The sequence below is a fragment of the Chiloscyllium punctatum genome, chromosome 15 (assembly GCF_047496795.1).
Source record: "Chiloscyllium punctatum isolate Juve2018m chromosome 15, sChiPun1.3, whole genome shotgun sequence".
NCBI classification, from domain to species: domain Eukaryota; kingdom Metazoa; phylum Chordata; class Chondrichthyes; order Orectolobiformes; family Hemiscylliidae; genus Chiloscyllium; species Chiloscyllium punctatum.
Window position 1 is genome coordinate 80,512,036 of NC_092753.1, and position 17,749 is coordinate 80,529,784.

Here is a 17,749-nt window from a genome sequence, read left to right on the forward strand (position 1 = left end):
ATCCTTCTGCAGCCTCCCCACTTCTTCAGTACTACCTGCCTGTCCACCTAACTTCATATCATCTGCAAACTTCGCTAGAATGCCCCCAGTCCCTTCATCCAGATCATTAATATATAATGCGAACAGCTGTGGCCCCAACACTGAACCCTGCGGGACACCGCTCGTCACCGGCTGCCATTCTGAAAAAGAACCTTTTATCCCAACTCTCTGCCTTCTGTCAGACAGCCAATCCTCAATCCATCCCAGAAGCTCACCTCGAACACCATGGGCCCTCACCTTACTCAGCAGCCTCCCATGTGGCACCTTATAAAAGGCCTTTTGGAAGTCTAGATCGACCACATCCACTGGGTTTCCCTGGTCTAACCTACTTGCCACCTCTTCAAATAATACCAACAGATTTGTCAGGCATGACCTCCCCTTAGTAAATCCATGTTGACTTGTTCTAATCAGACTCTGCTCTTCTAAGAATTTAGAAACCTCATCCTTAATGATGGATTTTAAAATTTTACCAACAACCGAAGTTAGGCTAATTGGCCTATAATTTTCCATCTTTTGTCTTGATCCTTTCTTGAACAATGGGGTTACAGCCGCGATCTTCCAATCATCCGGGACTTTCTGTGATTCCAGTGACTCTTGAAAGATCTCAACCAATGCCTCCGCTATTTCCTCAGCCACCTCTCTCAGAACTCTAGGATGTATCCCATCGGGGCCAGGAGATTTATCAATTTTAAGACTTTTTAGCTTTTCTAGCACTATCTCTTTTGTAATGACAACCATACTCAACTCAGCCTCCTGACTCCCTTTAATTGTTGGGATATTACTCCTGTCTTCCACTGTGAAAACTGATGCAAAGTACTTGTTAATTTCTCCTGCTATTTCCTTATCTCCCATCACTAGGCTTCCAGCATCAGTTTGAAGTGGCCCAATGTCTACTTTTGTCTGTCGTTTGTTTCTTATGTATTGAAAGAAACTTTTACTATCATTTCTAATATTACTGGCTAGCCTACCTTCATATTTGATCCTCTCCTTTCTTATTACTCTCTTTGTTATCCTCTGTTTGTTTTTGTAGCCTTCCCAATCTTCTGATTTCCCACTGCTCTTGGCCACTTTATAGGATCTCTCTTTTTCTTTAATACATTTCCTGACTTCCTTTGTCAGCCATGGCTGTCTAATCCCTCCCCAGATAATCTTTCTCTTCTTGGGGATGAACCTCTGTACAGTGTCCTTAATTATACCCACAAACTCCTGCCATTTTTGCTCTACTGTCTTCCCTGCAAGCCTCTGCTTCCAGTCTATTTTCATCAGTTCCTCTCTCATGCCCTCATAATTGCCTTTATTTAACCGTAACACCATTACATCCTATTTTGCCTTCTCTCTTTCAAACTCCAGACTGAACTCTACCATATTATGATCGCTGGTTCCTAAGGGTTCCCTTACTTTAAGATCTTTTATAAAGTCTGGTTCATTGCAAAGCACTAGGTCCAGAATAGCCTGCTCCCTTGTGGGCTCCACGACAAGCTGTTCCAAAGAACCATCCTGTAGGCATTCCATGAATTCCCTTTCTTTGGATCCACTGGCAACATTATTTACCCAGTCCACCTGCATATTGAAGTCTCCCATGATCACTGTGACCTTGCCTTTCTGACATGCCTTCTCTATTTCCCGGTACATGTTGCATCCCTGGTCCTGACCACTGTTAGGAGGTCTGTACACAACTCCAATTATGGTCTTTTTGCCTTTGTTGAGGAGTGACCTTATTGAGGTTTGTAAAATCATGAGGTGCATGGCCAGGGTAAGTAGACAAGGTCTTTTCCCTGGGGTGGAGGAGTCCAGAACTAGAGGGGCATAGGTTTAGGGTGAGAGGGGAAAAGAGACCTAATGGCAATCTTTTCACACAGAGTATGGTGTGTATGTGGAATGAGCTTCCAGAGAAAGTGGTGGAGGCTGGTACAATTACAACATTTAAAAGGCATTGGGATGGGTATATGAATAAGAAGGGCTTGGAGGGATATGGGCCAGGTGCTGGCAGGTGGGACTACATTGGGTTCGGCTATCTGGTTGGCATGGATGAGTTGGACCGAAGAGTCAGTTTTCATGTTGTACATCTCTGTGACTCCATGATTCTATATCCCCCACAACTTAAGAAAGAGCTGTTCTGATTCCCTGTAACATACACACACACACCCTTTGGCAAAAAAGTAAATTTGAACATGGCTTCTTACAGGAGAGAGAGATTGCAGAGAGGATTAGGCAGGAATCATTTGCTGAAACATGGAATCTCCTTTTCCCCAGCATCTTCTCGGGGTCCCAGCTAAAACTAAACCCAATCAGAAAAACCCCTGAACTGGCAGAACTGGTCACTCCCCTCTCCTCGTACAAGTATTTAAAAAAAAAATCTAAATGTCCTTTTCCCTGATTGTTGCCTCAGGCAGTATTGATTAGCCATAATCAAAGTGGCCTGATGCCAGACAAACCAGAACCTCTGCCTTTTACAACCTCTTTTGAACAAACCAAGTACAACATGATCTTGTTAAAGGAGCAGCATCACCACACCTCTCCCCTTAAAAAAAACCCATCAATATCCAAAGATGGCTTCATTTTAAAACTCATTAATCTTACATTGTTAGTACAATACAATACATATACTTCTCATTGACTATAAACATGCAAACATGCACTACTACATTCGATTTCAGTCCATTTACTCGTGTCACCGGCCACCTCCGTATCTCACCCCAGTCTCGAACAATGCATCGGCAATCATGTTTTCTCGTCCTGCTACATACACAATTTTCAAATTGAATGGTTCTAATAACACGCTCCACTTAAACAGTCTGGAATTTTTGTCCTTAAATTTCTCCAAAGACTTCAATGGGTTATGATTAATATATATGATTGTCTCAGATACATTACTGGTAACATAAATGTTGAAAATTGTAACGCTAATACCAAGCTCAAAGTCTCCTTCTCAACTGCTGAATATTTCTGCTGATGAATGTTTAATTTCCTGGAGAAATACCTGATAGATCTATCTATCTTTTCACTGCCTTCCTACAAGTGCACAGCACTGACAGCCATATCACTCATATCGATAGCCACCTTGAATGCCTTACTTAATTAGTTGTGGCTAATACTGGTGAACTGTTTAACACAGCTTTCAGGTTGTCAAATACTTTCTGACAGTCCGCCGTCCACTGAAACTTCTTGCCTTCCTGAGTAATTCAGTGAGTGGAGCAGCCAACCTGCTAAAATTTGGTATGTAATTCTGATAACACCCACTCAAGCCCAGGAATTGTGTTTTGTCGATGGTGTGGGAAACTCCCCAATAATGTTTGTTTTTATATTCCGTGGGGCCATTTGTCCATTTTCAATAACATGGCCCAGAAAGGTGACTTGGGCTTTGGCAAGTTCACTTTTAGCCAGGTTTATCACCAAGTCTGCATTCCGAAGTTGATTGAACAATTCTGATAAACATTACAAATGTTCCTTCTGTGTGTGACTAAGATCACCAGGTCACGAATATAAATTACACAATTGGGTAATCTAGAAATTATCTTATTGGTTAGTCTTTCAAATGTGGCTGGTGCATTTTTCACATGAAATGGCATGACTTTAAATTGATATATTCCATTCGGTATTACGAAAGCTGAAACTGTCCATGCTCTTTTGGACAAACATACCAGCCAGTACCCTAAGAGCAAGTCCAACTTAGAAATATAAGTTGTTTGTCCCACCTTTTTAACATAGGTTTCTAAACAAAGGATCATAAATGAATCAGATTTTGTAACTGCATCAACTTTGTGATAGTCTATACATAACCGTTGTGTACCATCTGGTTTTGGCCCGTTACTATGGGTGAGCTCCAGTCACTGTAACTCACTTTAATTATGTTGTTTTGGGCGCATGCGTTCAATCTCCTTTTGAACATGGGCCAATATTAGAGGGTTAAGCCTATAAGGATGTTGCTTAATTGCAACAGCATCTCCTATGTCCACACCATGCATAATTCTGTTAGTACTTCCCAGCTTATTTCCACATATCTCCCCATGTGATAGCAATAACTCTTTCAGGTCATTTCAATTTTCCTCTGGAAGGTAACTTAATTATTTATCCCAATTTTTGACAACTTCTTCATTGTCCAAGTTAATTTGAGCTATGCCTAATTCAGAACACTCTGAACTTGGTTCTTCACTCTGTGTTGCAACTAATAACAGAGTCCTCTCTTGCTTTCTTTCCCTATCAGAATACCTTTTGATTATATTCACATGACACTGTCTGTGTGATTTCTTTCAGTCTGGAGTCCTTGTCAAATAGTTCACCTCACTCAACTTCCTTTCGACTTGATGAGGTCCATTAAGCCTTGCTTTTTACGGTTCACTTATCACTGGAAGTAACACTAATACTTTATCTCTGATAGCAAAATCATGTATTTTTGATTTCTTCTCTGTTTCCTGTTTCATTGTATGCTGTGACACTTTTAAATGCTGTTTAGCCAACTCCCCCACTCTATTTAAGTGGTCCCTAAAATTTGACACACAGTCCAAATATGAGGTCTCTGAATTCTGACTCATCAATTTCTCCTTAATCAAGTTTCATGGTCCTCTCACTTCAGGCCCTAAAACTAATTCAAGTGGAAGGAAATTGTTTGATTCATTTGATGCATCTCTCATGGTAAAAAGTACAAAAGGAATTCCTTTATCCCAATCATCTGGAGATTCTTGACTATAAGCTCTTAACATGGTATTTAATGTCTAATGCCATTTTTCTAGCGTGCCCTGTGATTCTGGATGGTACGCAGTGGATTTGAATTATTTCATCCCTAAACAACCCTTAACTTCCTTGAATAATTTTGATGTAAAGTTTGACCCTTGATCTGATCGTATCACTGTGGGCAGTACGTATCTAGTAAATGATTTGAGTAACTCTTTGACAATCTTTTTAGCTGTGATATTGCATAATGGAATGGCTCTGGAAATCTAATGGACACATCCATTATTGTTAACAAATACTGATTCCCACTTTTTGTTTCAGGTAGGGGTCCTATGCGATCAGTTAAGACTCTTGCAAAAGGTTTCTCAAAGGCAAGAATTGGTATTAAAGGTGCAATTATTACTGTTTGCAGGTTTCCAATTACCTGACATGTATGAAATGTCTGGCAAAATTCAACTACATTCTTGTGCAGTTCATAGCATAAGAATGTAAGAACTGGAGCAGGAGTAGGCTGTCCCGCCTTTCAATAGGATTCAATAGGATCATGGCTGATCTTTTCATGGACTCAGATCCTCTTACGCATGCTCTCACTGTATCCATTAGTTCCCTTATTGTTAAAAAAAATCTACTTATCTTTAAAAACATTTTCTGAAGTAACATTAACTATTTCACTGGGCAAGGAATTCCGGAGATTAACAATCCTTTGGGTGAAGAAGTTCCTTCTCAATTCAGTCCTAAATCTGCTCCCTGTAATCTTGAGGCTATGCCCTCTTGTCCTGGTTTCATCTGCCAGTGGAAACATCCTCTCTACTTCTATCTTATCTACTCCCTTCATAATTTTATATGTTTCTATAAGCTTCCACCCTCATTCTTCTGAATTCCAATGAATATAATCCCAGTCTACTCAGTCCCTCCTCATAAACCAACCCCCTCAACTCCAGAATCAACCTAGTGAACCTCCTCTGAACCCACTCTAGTGCTAGTACATCCTTTCTCAAGTAAGGAGATCGAAACTGCACACAGTAAACCTGCACACAGTTTAGGCTAGTAAAAATGTTTTTGTATTTTAGCTTGAGTGTTTATTACCCATAAACCTCCTACTGCATCATGCACAACCTGCAACCCCTCCTTTCTATAATCCACTGGCAATACGACTTGATGAATTCCTGCCCATTTCTCTTCTGCCTGACTATGTGATGGTCTCCACTTCCTCATTAAGACATCAGTTCTGAGATAGTAGCATTCAGGGATACATCTGGATTCTTCTTTTGAGTATGCTTTTTGATACAATTGCTTCAAATTTTCATCTTTCTGCTGTAACCCAGTTAACTTCTCTGAGCTAAAGGTGACTACTTTGTCATCCATCTGCTCCTGGTTTGTCTCAACCATCTGATCAAACAGAGTGCCTGCTAATTCCACTTCAACTTTCTTATCTGTACTCTCTGATCTCTCCTGTTTCAACTGGTGACCTCGTTACCACACGGTCAGGAAAAGGTCCAGGCTTTCTACAATAGCTCAGTTGCCTGAGTTTCCACTGGCTTTTCAACGAGAGTAGACAGCACTCCTACCTGTGACCCAGCTGTATCATTCACAGAAATTGTATTCCTGGAGCTGAGAGTTGTTTTAATACTCCTACCGCCACTTCTCCACTTTTCGTTGGAGACTCTAACCTCACTCTACATAATTGAGCACTTCTTGTCTCACCGTAGATTCCACTTACTAGCACTTTTTCTGGCAATCATCCTTCAGAGGTACATATCTCCTCATCTTTCAACATCACAGATTGAGACGATCCTGGATTTCTTAATATTGCAACATCTTTATCTGCTGCTCCTGGCGTTCGCAACTTTACTATTGCACCAAGCACTGCTTAAACCAACCAAATTCAATACCCTGATCAAACGACACCAACACCTACCACTCACCGTCTTTGAGTCCAACAACCCTAATCTCAAATTTGAACTATAGAATAAATCCAACAAAGAACCCCTCAAAACATTTTAAGAAGATAACCCAGACCCTAGCATTTCTAGTTGTTTTAAGCAGGTATGAAGTGAATATTCCAGGAGGGATGCAGTGGGTCCAACCACTCAGTTTTAAACAAAACAGAATTTATTTACAGACTACTGAATGAAACACAAGCAAAAGAAAACAGAATCTAGAATAATAACTATTTGAAAACTCAGCCGATATGATATCCTCTGCAACTTAACAAAGAGCTGTTTCAATGTCCTGCAACATCCATAAACACACCCCTTGGCAAAAAGGTAAATTCAAACACAGGTTCTTACAGGAGAGAGAGATTGCAGAAAGGATCAGCCAGGGATCATTGATTGAAACATGGTACCTCTTTTTCCCAGCATCTTCTGGGGTTCCTAGCTAAAACTAAACCAAACCAGAAAAAACTGGCAGAACTGACCACTCCCCTTTCCTTGCAGAAGTATATTTTTAAAAAAAACCAAAAACCCTTTTCCCTGATTGTTGCCTTAGGCAATATCTGTTAGCCATAATCAAAGTGGCCTAATGCCAGACAAACCAGAACCTCCCTTCTGAAGAAAACAAGGACAACATAACCTTGCTAAAGGAGCAACACTGCTACAGAATTCTTTTCTTTTCTGTTTATTTTGTCTGTATTTTAACTGTCATATAAAAATAAATTGCATTTTGCTTAACTTGGAGTAGCTTGACTGATTGAATCTGGAATGCAATGCCTTACATTTACCTTTAAAATAAGAAAATGTTAGAGTCTAGACTATCTTCTTAATATATTTTGAGGGGATTGGTATGGTTTAGAACAAAGTCAAGCTTCTTGAGCCTTGTTGGAGGTGTGCCCATACAGGCAAGGGGGGGATATTCCATCACATTTCTGACTAGTGCCTTGTAGATGGTGGACAGGCTTCAGGGAGTCATCAGCATTCCTAGCCTCTGACCTGCTCTTGTAGTCACTGTATTTACATGGCAAATATAAATCAATTTCTGGTGAACAATAACCCCAGAATGTTGATAGTGGGGGATACAGTAATGGCAACACCATTGAATGTCGAAGGGTGCTGGTTAGGTTGTCACTTATGGGAAATGGTCATTGCCTGACAATTATGTGCCACAAATGTTACTTGCCACTTGTCAGCCCAAGGCTGGACATTGTCCAAATCTTGCTGCATTTAATCTTGGACTGATTCAGTGTCTGAGGAGTCACCAATGGTGCTGAACATTATGCATAATCTGGCAGATTCAGGGGGAAGATGTATCACGTAAAATTGAGGACAAAAACCAATAGTGTGCATTTTCTTTATAACCTTTTCAATTCTGTACCAAATACTTAAGTATCACACCTAGGTATCCTGTAGCTAAGATGGCAACATAAACAGTGACTTTTCACTGCTCTCATTCGAGTGCATGTGACAATAAAGCTATTTCTACGTTTAAAAACTGAAAGAACTGCAAATGCTGTAAATCAGAGAAAAAAATCAGAAATTACTGGAAAAGCTCAGCAGGCCTGGCAGCATCTGTGGAGAGAAATCAGAGTTAATGTTTTGGGTAGAGTGATCCTTCCTAAGAACTCAGGTTGTTTGTTTGCATGTTCTTTCTTCATGGCGAAAGTGAATACTGCAGATGCTGGAGATTAGAGTCAAGATTAGAGTGGTACTGGAAAAGTACAGCAGGTCAGGCAGCATCAGAGGATCAGGAAAATTAATGTTTCGAGCAAAAGCCCTTCATCAGGAAATCCTGATGATGAAATCCTGATGAAACCAAATCATCCGCCGACATTTCCGCCACCTCCAAAAAGACCCCACCACCTGGGATATATTTCCCTCCCCACCCCTTTCCGCCTTCCGCAAAGACCGTTCCCTCCATGACTACCTGGTCAGGTCCACACCCCCCTACGACCCACCCTCCCATTCTGGCACTTTCCCCTGCCACCGCAGGAACTGTAAAACCTGTGCCCACACCTCCTCCCTCACCTCTATCCAAGGCCCTAAAGGAGCCTTCCACATCCATCAAAGTTTTACCTGCACATCCACTAATATCATTTATTGTATCCGTTGCTCCCGATGTGGTCTCCTCTACATTGGGGAGACTGGGCACCTCCTAGCAGAGCGCTTTAGGGAACATCTCCGGGACACCCGCACCAATCAACCACACCGCCCCGTGGCTCAACATTTCAACTCCCCATCCCACTCTGCCGAGGACATGGAGATCCTGGGCCTCCTTCACCGCCGCTCCCCCACCACCAGACGCCTGGAGGAAGAACGCCTCATCTTCCGCCTCGAAACACTTCAACCCCAGGGCATCAATGTGGACTTCAACAGTTTCCTCATTTCCCCTTCCCCCACCTCACCCTAGTTCTAAACTTCCAGCTCAGCACTGTCCCCATGACTTGTCTGGACTTGTCCGACCTGCCTATCTCCTTTTCCACCTATCCACTCCACCCTCTCCTCCCTGACCTATCACCTTCATCTCCTCCCCCACTCACCCATTGTATTCTGTGCTACTCTCTCCCCACCCCCACCCTCCTCTAGTTTATCTCTCCACACTTCAGGCTCACTGCCTTTATTCCTGATGAAGGGCTTTTGCCCGAAACGCCGATTTCGCTGCTCGTTGGATGCTGCCTGAACTGCTGTGCTCTTCCAGCACCACTAATCCAGTATTTGGTTTTCAGCATCTGCAGTCATTGTTTTTACCTGATTGCTGAGTTAGCCTTTTGAGTGATTGGAAGTGAGCTCCTCTCAGTCATTAATATCAATACTGCTATACTTCAAGAACAGCTTCAGAGTGTGTTAGTAAGCATTGTCATTGTCCTCCCTGGAACATGGGGTGAAGGGTGTGGGATGGGGGTAACTTGAAAGCAACCTGAAATGGGTACTAGATGGCCCACTTCAATTCCTGTGGTGTTTAACCAACACAGGACCAGCTTCCTGAGCTTGACTGAACCATTCAACTATGACAATTTGGCATTAGATGTAAAAAGTAATTTCACAGTCAATGTTATTGCACTGAAATAAACTGGATCAGGAAAATCCATTTGGAAATGCTGGTTTGTCAACTGTTCAAAGTGCTACCGTGACCGATTGTAGAAATGTTAAGAGCGGTAAAAATGCTGGCAAAATGTATGAAAATACCCTGTAGATACTGATGTGCCTAAGAAGAATCTTAGTCAAGATCCTTCTTTTGACAACATGTACAACATCTGCAAAGTTTTAGTTTTGGAGAATGAGCCTTAAAGTTTTAAAAGATAACCTATTCTGTTTTATGATGCTGGTAAAAATAACAAAGCACCAGCAGTTTAAATTGTACAATTTAAACAGTGATGCCCTTTATGATAATTATCATTCCAAATATTTTCTTCAAGAATCAATGGCATTACCTGTGCAACGAAAAGGAAATTCACTCTGTTGGTTTAACATCCATATCAAATTAGCATTTGGTAGTGCAGAACTTGAGCATTTCTGAGAAAATGACACAGTTTGTCAAAGCTTTTTAGTTTGTACTCATCAGGACTATTCACAAGAAATAAAAATGCTGACAGTTAACTTTCAGTCATTATCTAACTAGTGTATTCGCCCTAGCAATAGCTCTACCTTTTCAGACTCCACTTGACAAACAATTAGCATTTTCTTCTCACACAGTATAAATGTTGTTTGCCTTTACATTTAAGATTGTAAGACCATAAGACATAGGAGTGGAAATAAGACTCGTCGACCTTACTTCTTGCGATTGTCCTGATGGACACTAGATGAAAACCTTTGACAAAATATGTCTATTTTCAACAAACCATGTCACATTATTATAAAAGTATTTAACTAATTGGCCTACATTGAAGAGTTGGCCTTTTAATCACATTACATGGAAAGAGGAGAGATGAAGGCTAATATTCCCTTTCTCTCAACTTTTCTTCAAACACATTAACTCTTTGAGTGTTGTTTAAGAAAAGACATAACCAGGCCTTACACAATGTCTGAAATGTAAATAAAATAAATACCCAGTCCTCATTTTCACCATACGCGCAACACACACACATGCGCACACGCACGCACACACAAACACACACACACTCACAGACACACCACCAACACCCCCCCCACCCCCAAAAAGGTGATTTCTAAAGCTGTAGCATGCACTTCATTACCTTAAAGAGTTTTAAAAAATCATTTCCAATCAGCCCAAATGCTGATAGTTGAAATATTTAAGACTCAAAAGATCTATTTTGATGCACTGAGCAAAAATGAAGGTCAGAGGTTTCCGGTAATGAATTCACACTCTGAAGTCCCCAAACAGCAGCAAGCTTTTGGCTTTCCAGTCAAAGTCAGCTGAATCCCTGATGTGAAGAACTATAATGTATAGCAAATAAAGCCTCTCTTCTCTGCCTAAAGTGATTTTTGAAGGAAGACCCTCCTTTGAACTGGGTTTCCCTCTAGTCTTCACATCCAGACTGACCTGCCCAAACTTGTCCTTGTGAATTAATAAGGTGTTTCCAGGTATTTCTGAGCACAAGCCAGCTTCTAACCTGACAATAGTATCACTGTTTTTCATTGTTTGAACAACAATTTGTTAGTAAGCAATTCAACACAGTGGAGGGTGTTTGATAATCCATCAACATTCCAACACTGGATAGCTTCCGACAATGTCGTTAGTTGTAATTTCATCTTCTTGACTCAGGAAATCTAACAGTCATTGTTACTACAAATTTCTTCATTAGAAGGTGCTGCAAGGTCATTTACATTTTTCTGCCTTTCTGGAAGCATGTCCAGACATGAAGTTAGTTCCTGTCTGTGCAAGACACCTGAATCTATGGAGTCCATTTTGTAAAAATAATTGTCCGTTTTTCAGACAGCCTTTTTGAGTAACACTCATTTTCATAGTGCGTTTTTTTGGGCTTACAATGTTACTGTGTCACACTTTACTCAGGATTTCAAATGGTCACTTTAAACAGTGAATTGATTTTGGGAATCTATCCACAGTATTTATCAGTGTTTTAGAAAGCTTCAAAGCGTCTCCTTAAATTCACACCTCAAGTGTTCAGATTTTACTAAATTTCTCCCTTGCACTGCCTTGAGCTGCCTGTGTTTTTGAATGCTTGTAGCTGTTTTCTTACTTCCATCATAATCTTTGTTTTCCACGCTGGATTACTATTGTCAAAGCAGACTTTTCAAAACCACCTCATACAAGCCAGAGATGTCTGCTTTGCACATACGATCTTAAAGGATTCCTTGGGCAGTGACAGGAACTAGCACCAAAACAATAGGCCGCAAAAGCCTCAGATTAAATACCTTTAACAACAGGTAGGTGGCAGCATTTTGTCTGGTACAGTCCTAAAGTCCTAACTGGTTTACATTTGATTTGATTTATTTATTGCTATGTGTATCTTGTTACAAAATAAAGTGAAAGGTGTTGTGCAGTGTCGCCACTCTCTGGCGCCATTTTAAAACAGACAAAAATAAATCAAAACACAGAATATAAAGGCAGACAAAAGAAAACAAGTGCCCAACGTTACAGTGCTGCTTGTTAACTGCTCCATCATGGCCCATGGGTCTGGAGGTCAGGCATGAATCCTATTCACTGTGCTGCCACTGGAACTTGACTCCACCGATGTCTTCACCATTATGAGTCCTTGCTGGACCTCACTAATGCAGATCCCATCGATGTTGCCGGGTACTGAATCGGCCCAAACTCAACTCATTGCTGCCATATGAGTTTGCTTTGGTTAGTGTAAAAAAAAACTGCAAATGCTGGAATCCCAGAGTTCTCCAATTTCAAATAAACTTCCCACCCATCCCCGGACTTCCTTTCCAGCCCCATGTCCTCCCCTCCATCCCTCCAACCGGCCCTTCCTCCCAGCAACCAACCAGATTCATTCTTCACTTCAACCAATCAAGTCGTACCCACCACCTGCATTCACCTATCACCACGTCACCACTCTGCCCCTCTTTGCACCCACAACTCTTCACCCCGCTTTGATCTGCAGCTCCCCCTACTGCCACCTCCATTCCCAAAGAAGGGTTATGTCCAAAACATTGACTTCTCCACTTCCTCATGCTGCCTGGCCTGCTGTGTTCTTCCAGCCTTCTGCTTCTCTACTTTGAGTCTGCTTTGGATCCACCTTGCTGATGCAGCCATTTCTGATGCCACTGTGTCCCCTACTGGAGCCAAACTCTGCTGCCACTTCCATGAATCAGTGCTTGAGATAGACACCACTGGGAACCCAAACTCACTTCTGTAGCAGCATCTATGAGTTGGCGCTAGGACTGCCTCTTGAATGCAGAAGCCTTTGAGAACTCAAACTAACCTTCAATGTTGCTGCCGCCATAAGTCCTTGGTTTTGGGCCCACTCAAGTCCACGCTGGGCACACTCAAGTCCACACTGGGCCTGGGCCCCTTGAGTCCACACTGGGCCCACTCGAGTCCATGCTGGGCCCACCTGAGTCCATGCTGGGCCTACTCGAGTCCATGCTGGACCCACTCAAGTAAACACTGGGCCCACTCAAGTCCACGCTGGGCACACTCAAGTCCATGCTGGGCCCATTCAAGTCCACACTGGGCCTGGGCCCCTTGAGTCCACACTGGACCCACTCAAGTCCACGCTGGGCCCATTCGAGTCCACACTGAGCCTACACGGTCCACACTGGGCCTACTTGAGTCCACACTGGGCCCACTCGAGTCCATGCTGGACCCACTCAAGTCCACGCTGGGCCCATTCGAGTCCACACTGAGCCTACACGGTCCACACTGGGCCTACTTGAGTCCACACTGGGCCGACTCGAGTCCATGCTGGGCCTACCCGGGTCCATGCTGGGCCTCTTGATTCCATGCTGGGCCCACTCGAGTTCACACTGGGCCCACTTGAGTCCATGCTGGGCCTACTTGGGTCCACGTTGGGCCCACTTGAGTCCACACTGGGCCCACTCGAGTCCATGCTGGGCCCACCTGAGTCCATGCTGGGCCCACTCGAGTTCACACTGGGCCCACTCAAGTCCACACTGGGCCCACTCGAGTCCATGCTGGACCCACTCAAGTCCACGCTGGGCCCATTCGAGTCCACACTGAGCCTACACAGTCCACACTGGGCCTACTTGAGTCCACACTGGGCCGACTCGAGTCCATGCTGGGCCTACCCGGGTCCATGCTGGGCCCACTTGAGTCCATGCTGGGCCTACCCGGGTCCATGCTGGGCCTACTTGGGTCCACGTTGGGCCCACTTGAGTCCACACTGGGCCGACTCAAGTCCATGCTGGGCCTACCCAGGTCCATGCTGGGCCTCTTGATTCCATGCTGGGCCCACTCGAGTTCACACTGGGCCCACTTGAGTCCACGCTGGGCCCACTCGAGTTCATGCTGGGCCTACCCAGGTCCATGCTGGGCCTCTTGATTCCATGCTGGGCCCACTCGAGTTCACACTGGGCCCACTTGAGTCCACGCTGGGCCCACTCGAGTCCATGCTGGGCCCACTCGAGTCCACACTGGGCCCACTTGAGTCCATGCTCGGCCTACTTGAGTCCACACTGGGCCGACTCAAGTCCACACTGGGCCCACTCGAGTCCATGTTGGGCCCACTCGAGTCTACACTGAGCCTACATGGGTCCACACTGGGCCTACTCGGGTCCACACTGGGCCTAATCGAGTCCATGCTGGGCCCACTCGAGTCCACACTGAGCCTACATGGGTCAACACTGGGCCTACTCGGGTCCACACTGGGCCTGCTCGAGTCCATGCTGGGCCCACTCAAGTCCACACTGGGCCCAATCGAGTCCATGCTGGGCCTACTCGCGTCCATGTTGGACCTACTTGATTCCATGCTGGGCCCACTCGAGTCCACACTGGGCCCACTTGAGTCCACATTAGACCTATTTGAGTCCATACTGGGCCCACTCAAGTCCATGCTGGGCCTACTGGTGTCCATGTTGGGCCTACTTAATTCCATGTTGGGCCTACTCGAGTCCACGCTGGGCCCACTCGAGTCCACATAGGGCCCACTTAATTCCATGTTGGGCCTACTCAAGTCCACGCTGGGTCTACTAGAGTTCACACTGGGCCCATTCGAGTCCACGCTGGGCCTACCCGAGTCCACACTGGGCCCACTCGAGTCCACACTGGGCCAACTTGGGTCCATGCTGGGCCTACTTGATTCCTGGGCCCCTTGAGCCTACACTGGGCCCAATCGAGTCCTCGCTGGGCCTACTCACTGCTGCCAATGCCATCGCCTTGACTGAGCTTTTCATCAAGAGGTAAATAAAACAAAATAGAAGAGTAAAGAAAACGAGAGAAGAAAAAAAAAGAAAGGAAATGAGAAGGAAAGCGGATGAGCCCCAGGCTCAGAAGGCCTACGCCACTGCCATCTTACTGCAAGGTTTATTATCTTAAAGGGGTTCAAACAAAAATATTTATTTCATTTTATCTTTCTTCATGGCAAACCTCAAAGATATGAGCCTGTGTTTTCTTTTTGTGCCTCTTGAGTATGAGAAATGTATGTATACAGATGAATATGAATGTAAGCATGCAGCTGCAGCAGGTGATGAAGAAATCTAATGGAATGTTGGGCTTCATAGTGAGAGGACTCAAGTACAGGAGCAAGGGTGTCTTGCTGCAATTATATAGGACCTTGGTGAGATCACACTTGGAGTATTATGTGCAATTTTGATCTCCATAAGGGGGATACACTTGGCAAGTACTTTACACAGAGGGTGGTGGATGTTTGGAACATATTGCCAGCAGAGTTGGTAGAGGGAGGCACGGTAGATTCAATTAAGATGCATCTAGACAGATGTATGAGTAGGTGCGGAGCAGGGGGATACAGATGATTAGGAATTGGGCGACAGGTTTAGATAGATTTGGATCGGCTCAGGCTTGGAGGGCTGAAGAACCTGTTCCTGGGCTGTAAAGTTTCTTTGTTCTTTGTTCTTATCTGAGCAAGGATGTTCTGGCTATGGAGGGAGTGTAATAAAGGCTTGCCAGACACTTTTCTGGGATGGCAGGGACTGATGTATGAAGAGAGGTTAGATTGGTTTAGACTATGTTCACTGATGTTTAGAAGAATGACAGGTGGTCTCATAGGAACCTATAAAATTCTAACAGGACTAGACAAGGTAAACACAGAAGGAATGTTCTCATTGACTGGGGAATCCAGATTGCCAGAACTAAAACAAGGCACCACAAAACACATGTTTCACACCAGTTTTATCCAACAAAGTTAAAAATCATGCAACACCAGGCTATAGTCCAACAGGTTTATTTGGAAGTACAAGTTTTTGGAATGCTGTTCCTTCGTCAGTTAGATGGTGGAGCAGGATCATAGGACATAGAAGTTATGGTCAAAGATCAAAGTGTCATGCAACTGATGCGATGTATTCAACAAACCTAGATTGCTGTTAAGAATTGTAGGTTTCGATCATTAATGTGAAAATCTAGAACTTCTTTCATGTCACCTTCCCAGGATAACTTAAGGTTTTATAAAAAAAGGTGACATTTCAGCTTAGGCAATGCATTGAAGGTGTGAGGTTAGAGTCTGCCTCTATCCAAATCTTGAGTCAGACTGGTTCTATTTCTAAAGTGGGAATTATTAAAATGTCACCTGGACTGACTGCCGACAGATTGTGTGCATTTTGAATAAAATAGAATGTATCTGCAAATACAAATCTGCAAATGCAAATTCATTCCATAGACTTAGACGTGTGTGTGTGTGTGTGTGTGTGTACATATGAGCGAGAGAGAGAGAGAGAGAGAGAGAGACAGTGTGTGAGTGTGTGAGAGACAGGGAGAGAGAGAGAGTGTGTGTGTATGTGTGTGAGATGCAGTATATGCCATTGTGAGAGTGTGCATGTGAGTGTGAGTGTGGGTGTGAGTATGAGTGTCTGAGAGAGTGTCTGCATGAGTGTGACAGAATATGAGTGTGTGTGTGTGCATGTATGTGTGCGTGTGCGTGTGTGTGTGTATAGTGCAGTGGTGTCACCTGTAGTGTGATATGAACCCAAGATCCAGGTTGAGCCATCCCCATGGCTCCTGAACCTGGCTATCAGCCTCTACCTGGCGACTCTACATTGTTGCGTATCCCAAAATCTGTCTTGGAGGATGGTCATCCAAAGATTCGAGGCCGAATGTCCCTCACCACTGTAGTGTTCCCAGACTTGGAGGGATCACTTCTGCCTGGTGATTGTTGAGCGATGTCTATTCATCTGTTGTCATAGCCTCTGCTTGGTCTCACCAATGTACCATGCCTCGGGGCATCCTTGCCTGCAGCGTATGAGATAGAGCACATTGGCCGAGTCACATGAGTTCCTGCAATATACATGTTGGGTGGCGTTCCCACATGTAATGGTAATATCCATGTTCACACGTCTTGCAGTGGTTGCCATGACAGGGTTGTACGGTGTTGTGGTCAATGTTGACCTGAGGCTGGGCAGTTTGCTCGAACAATGTTCTGTTTAAGGTTTGGCGGCTGTTTAAAGGCGAGAAGTGGAGGTGTGGGCAAGGTCTTGATGAGGGGCTTATCCTCATCGATAATGTGTTGCAGACTGCGAAGAGCATAGCGTAGCTTATTGGCTCCCAGGAAGTACAACACAATGAAGGGGACCCTATCAGTTGCAATCCGTGCCTGTCTCCTGATGAGGTCATTAAGATTTCTCGCTGTGGCATGTTGGAACTGGTGATCGATGAGTTGAGCATCATACTCTGTTCTTATGAGGGCATCCTTCAGCACCTTCAGGTGTCTGTCACGTTCCTCCTCATCTGAACAGATCCTGCATATACGTAGGCATTATCCGTAGGGGATGGCTGTTTTAATATGTTTCATGTGGAAGCTGGAGAAGTGTAGCATTGTGAGGCTATCCATGGGTTTGCGGTAGAGTGAGGTGCTGAGGTCTGTCCTTGATGGAGGTGCCCATGTCCAAAATGAGACAGATACTAAACAGGAGTCGATAGTAAGTCTGATGGTGGGATGAAATTGTTGATATCACTGTGTAGTTGCTTCAGTGATTCCTCGCCATGCGTGCAGAGGAAGAAAATGTTGTCAATATATCTGGTGTATAGTATTGGTTGGAGGTCCTGTTCA

The 17,749-nt window shown here is 44.0% G+C and overlaps 1 long non-coding RNA gene across 1 annotated transcript in view; it reads right to left on the bottom strand.

The window, feature by feature from the left end:
• LOC140486448 (uncharacterized) overlaps positions 1-11,084 on the bottom strand; it is a 33,767-nt gene extending 22,683 nt beyond the window's left edge. The window contains exon 1 of the long non-coding RNA XR_011962582.1: positions 10,838-11,084. This is a non-coding gene — a long non-coding RNA (uncharacterized lncRNA). The remainder of the gene's footprint in view (positions 1-10,837) is intronic.
• Between the last annotated feature and the right edge of the window lie 6,665 nt (positions 11,085-17,749).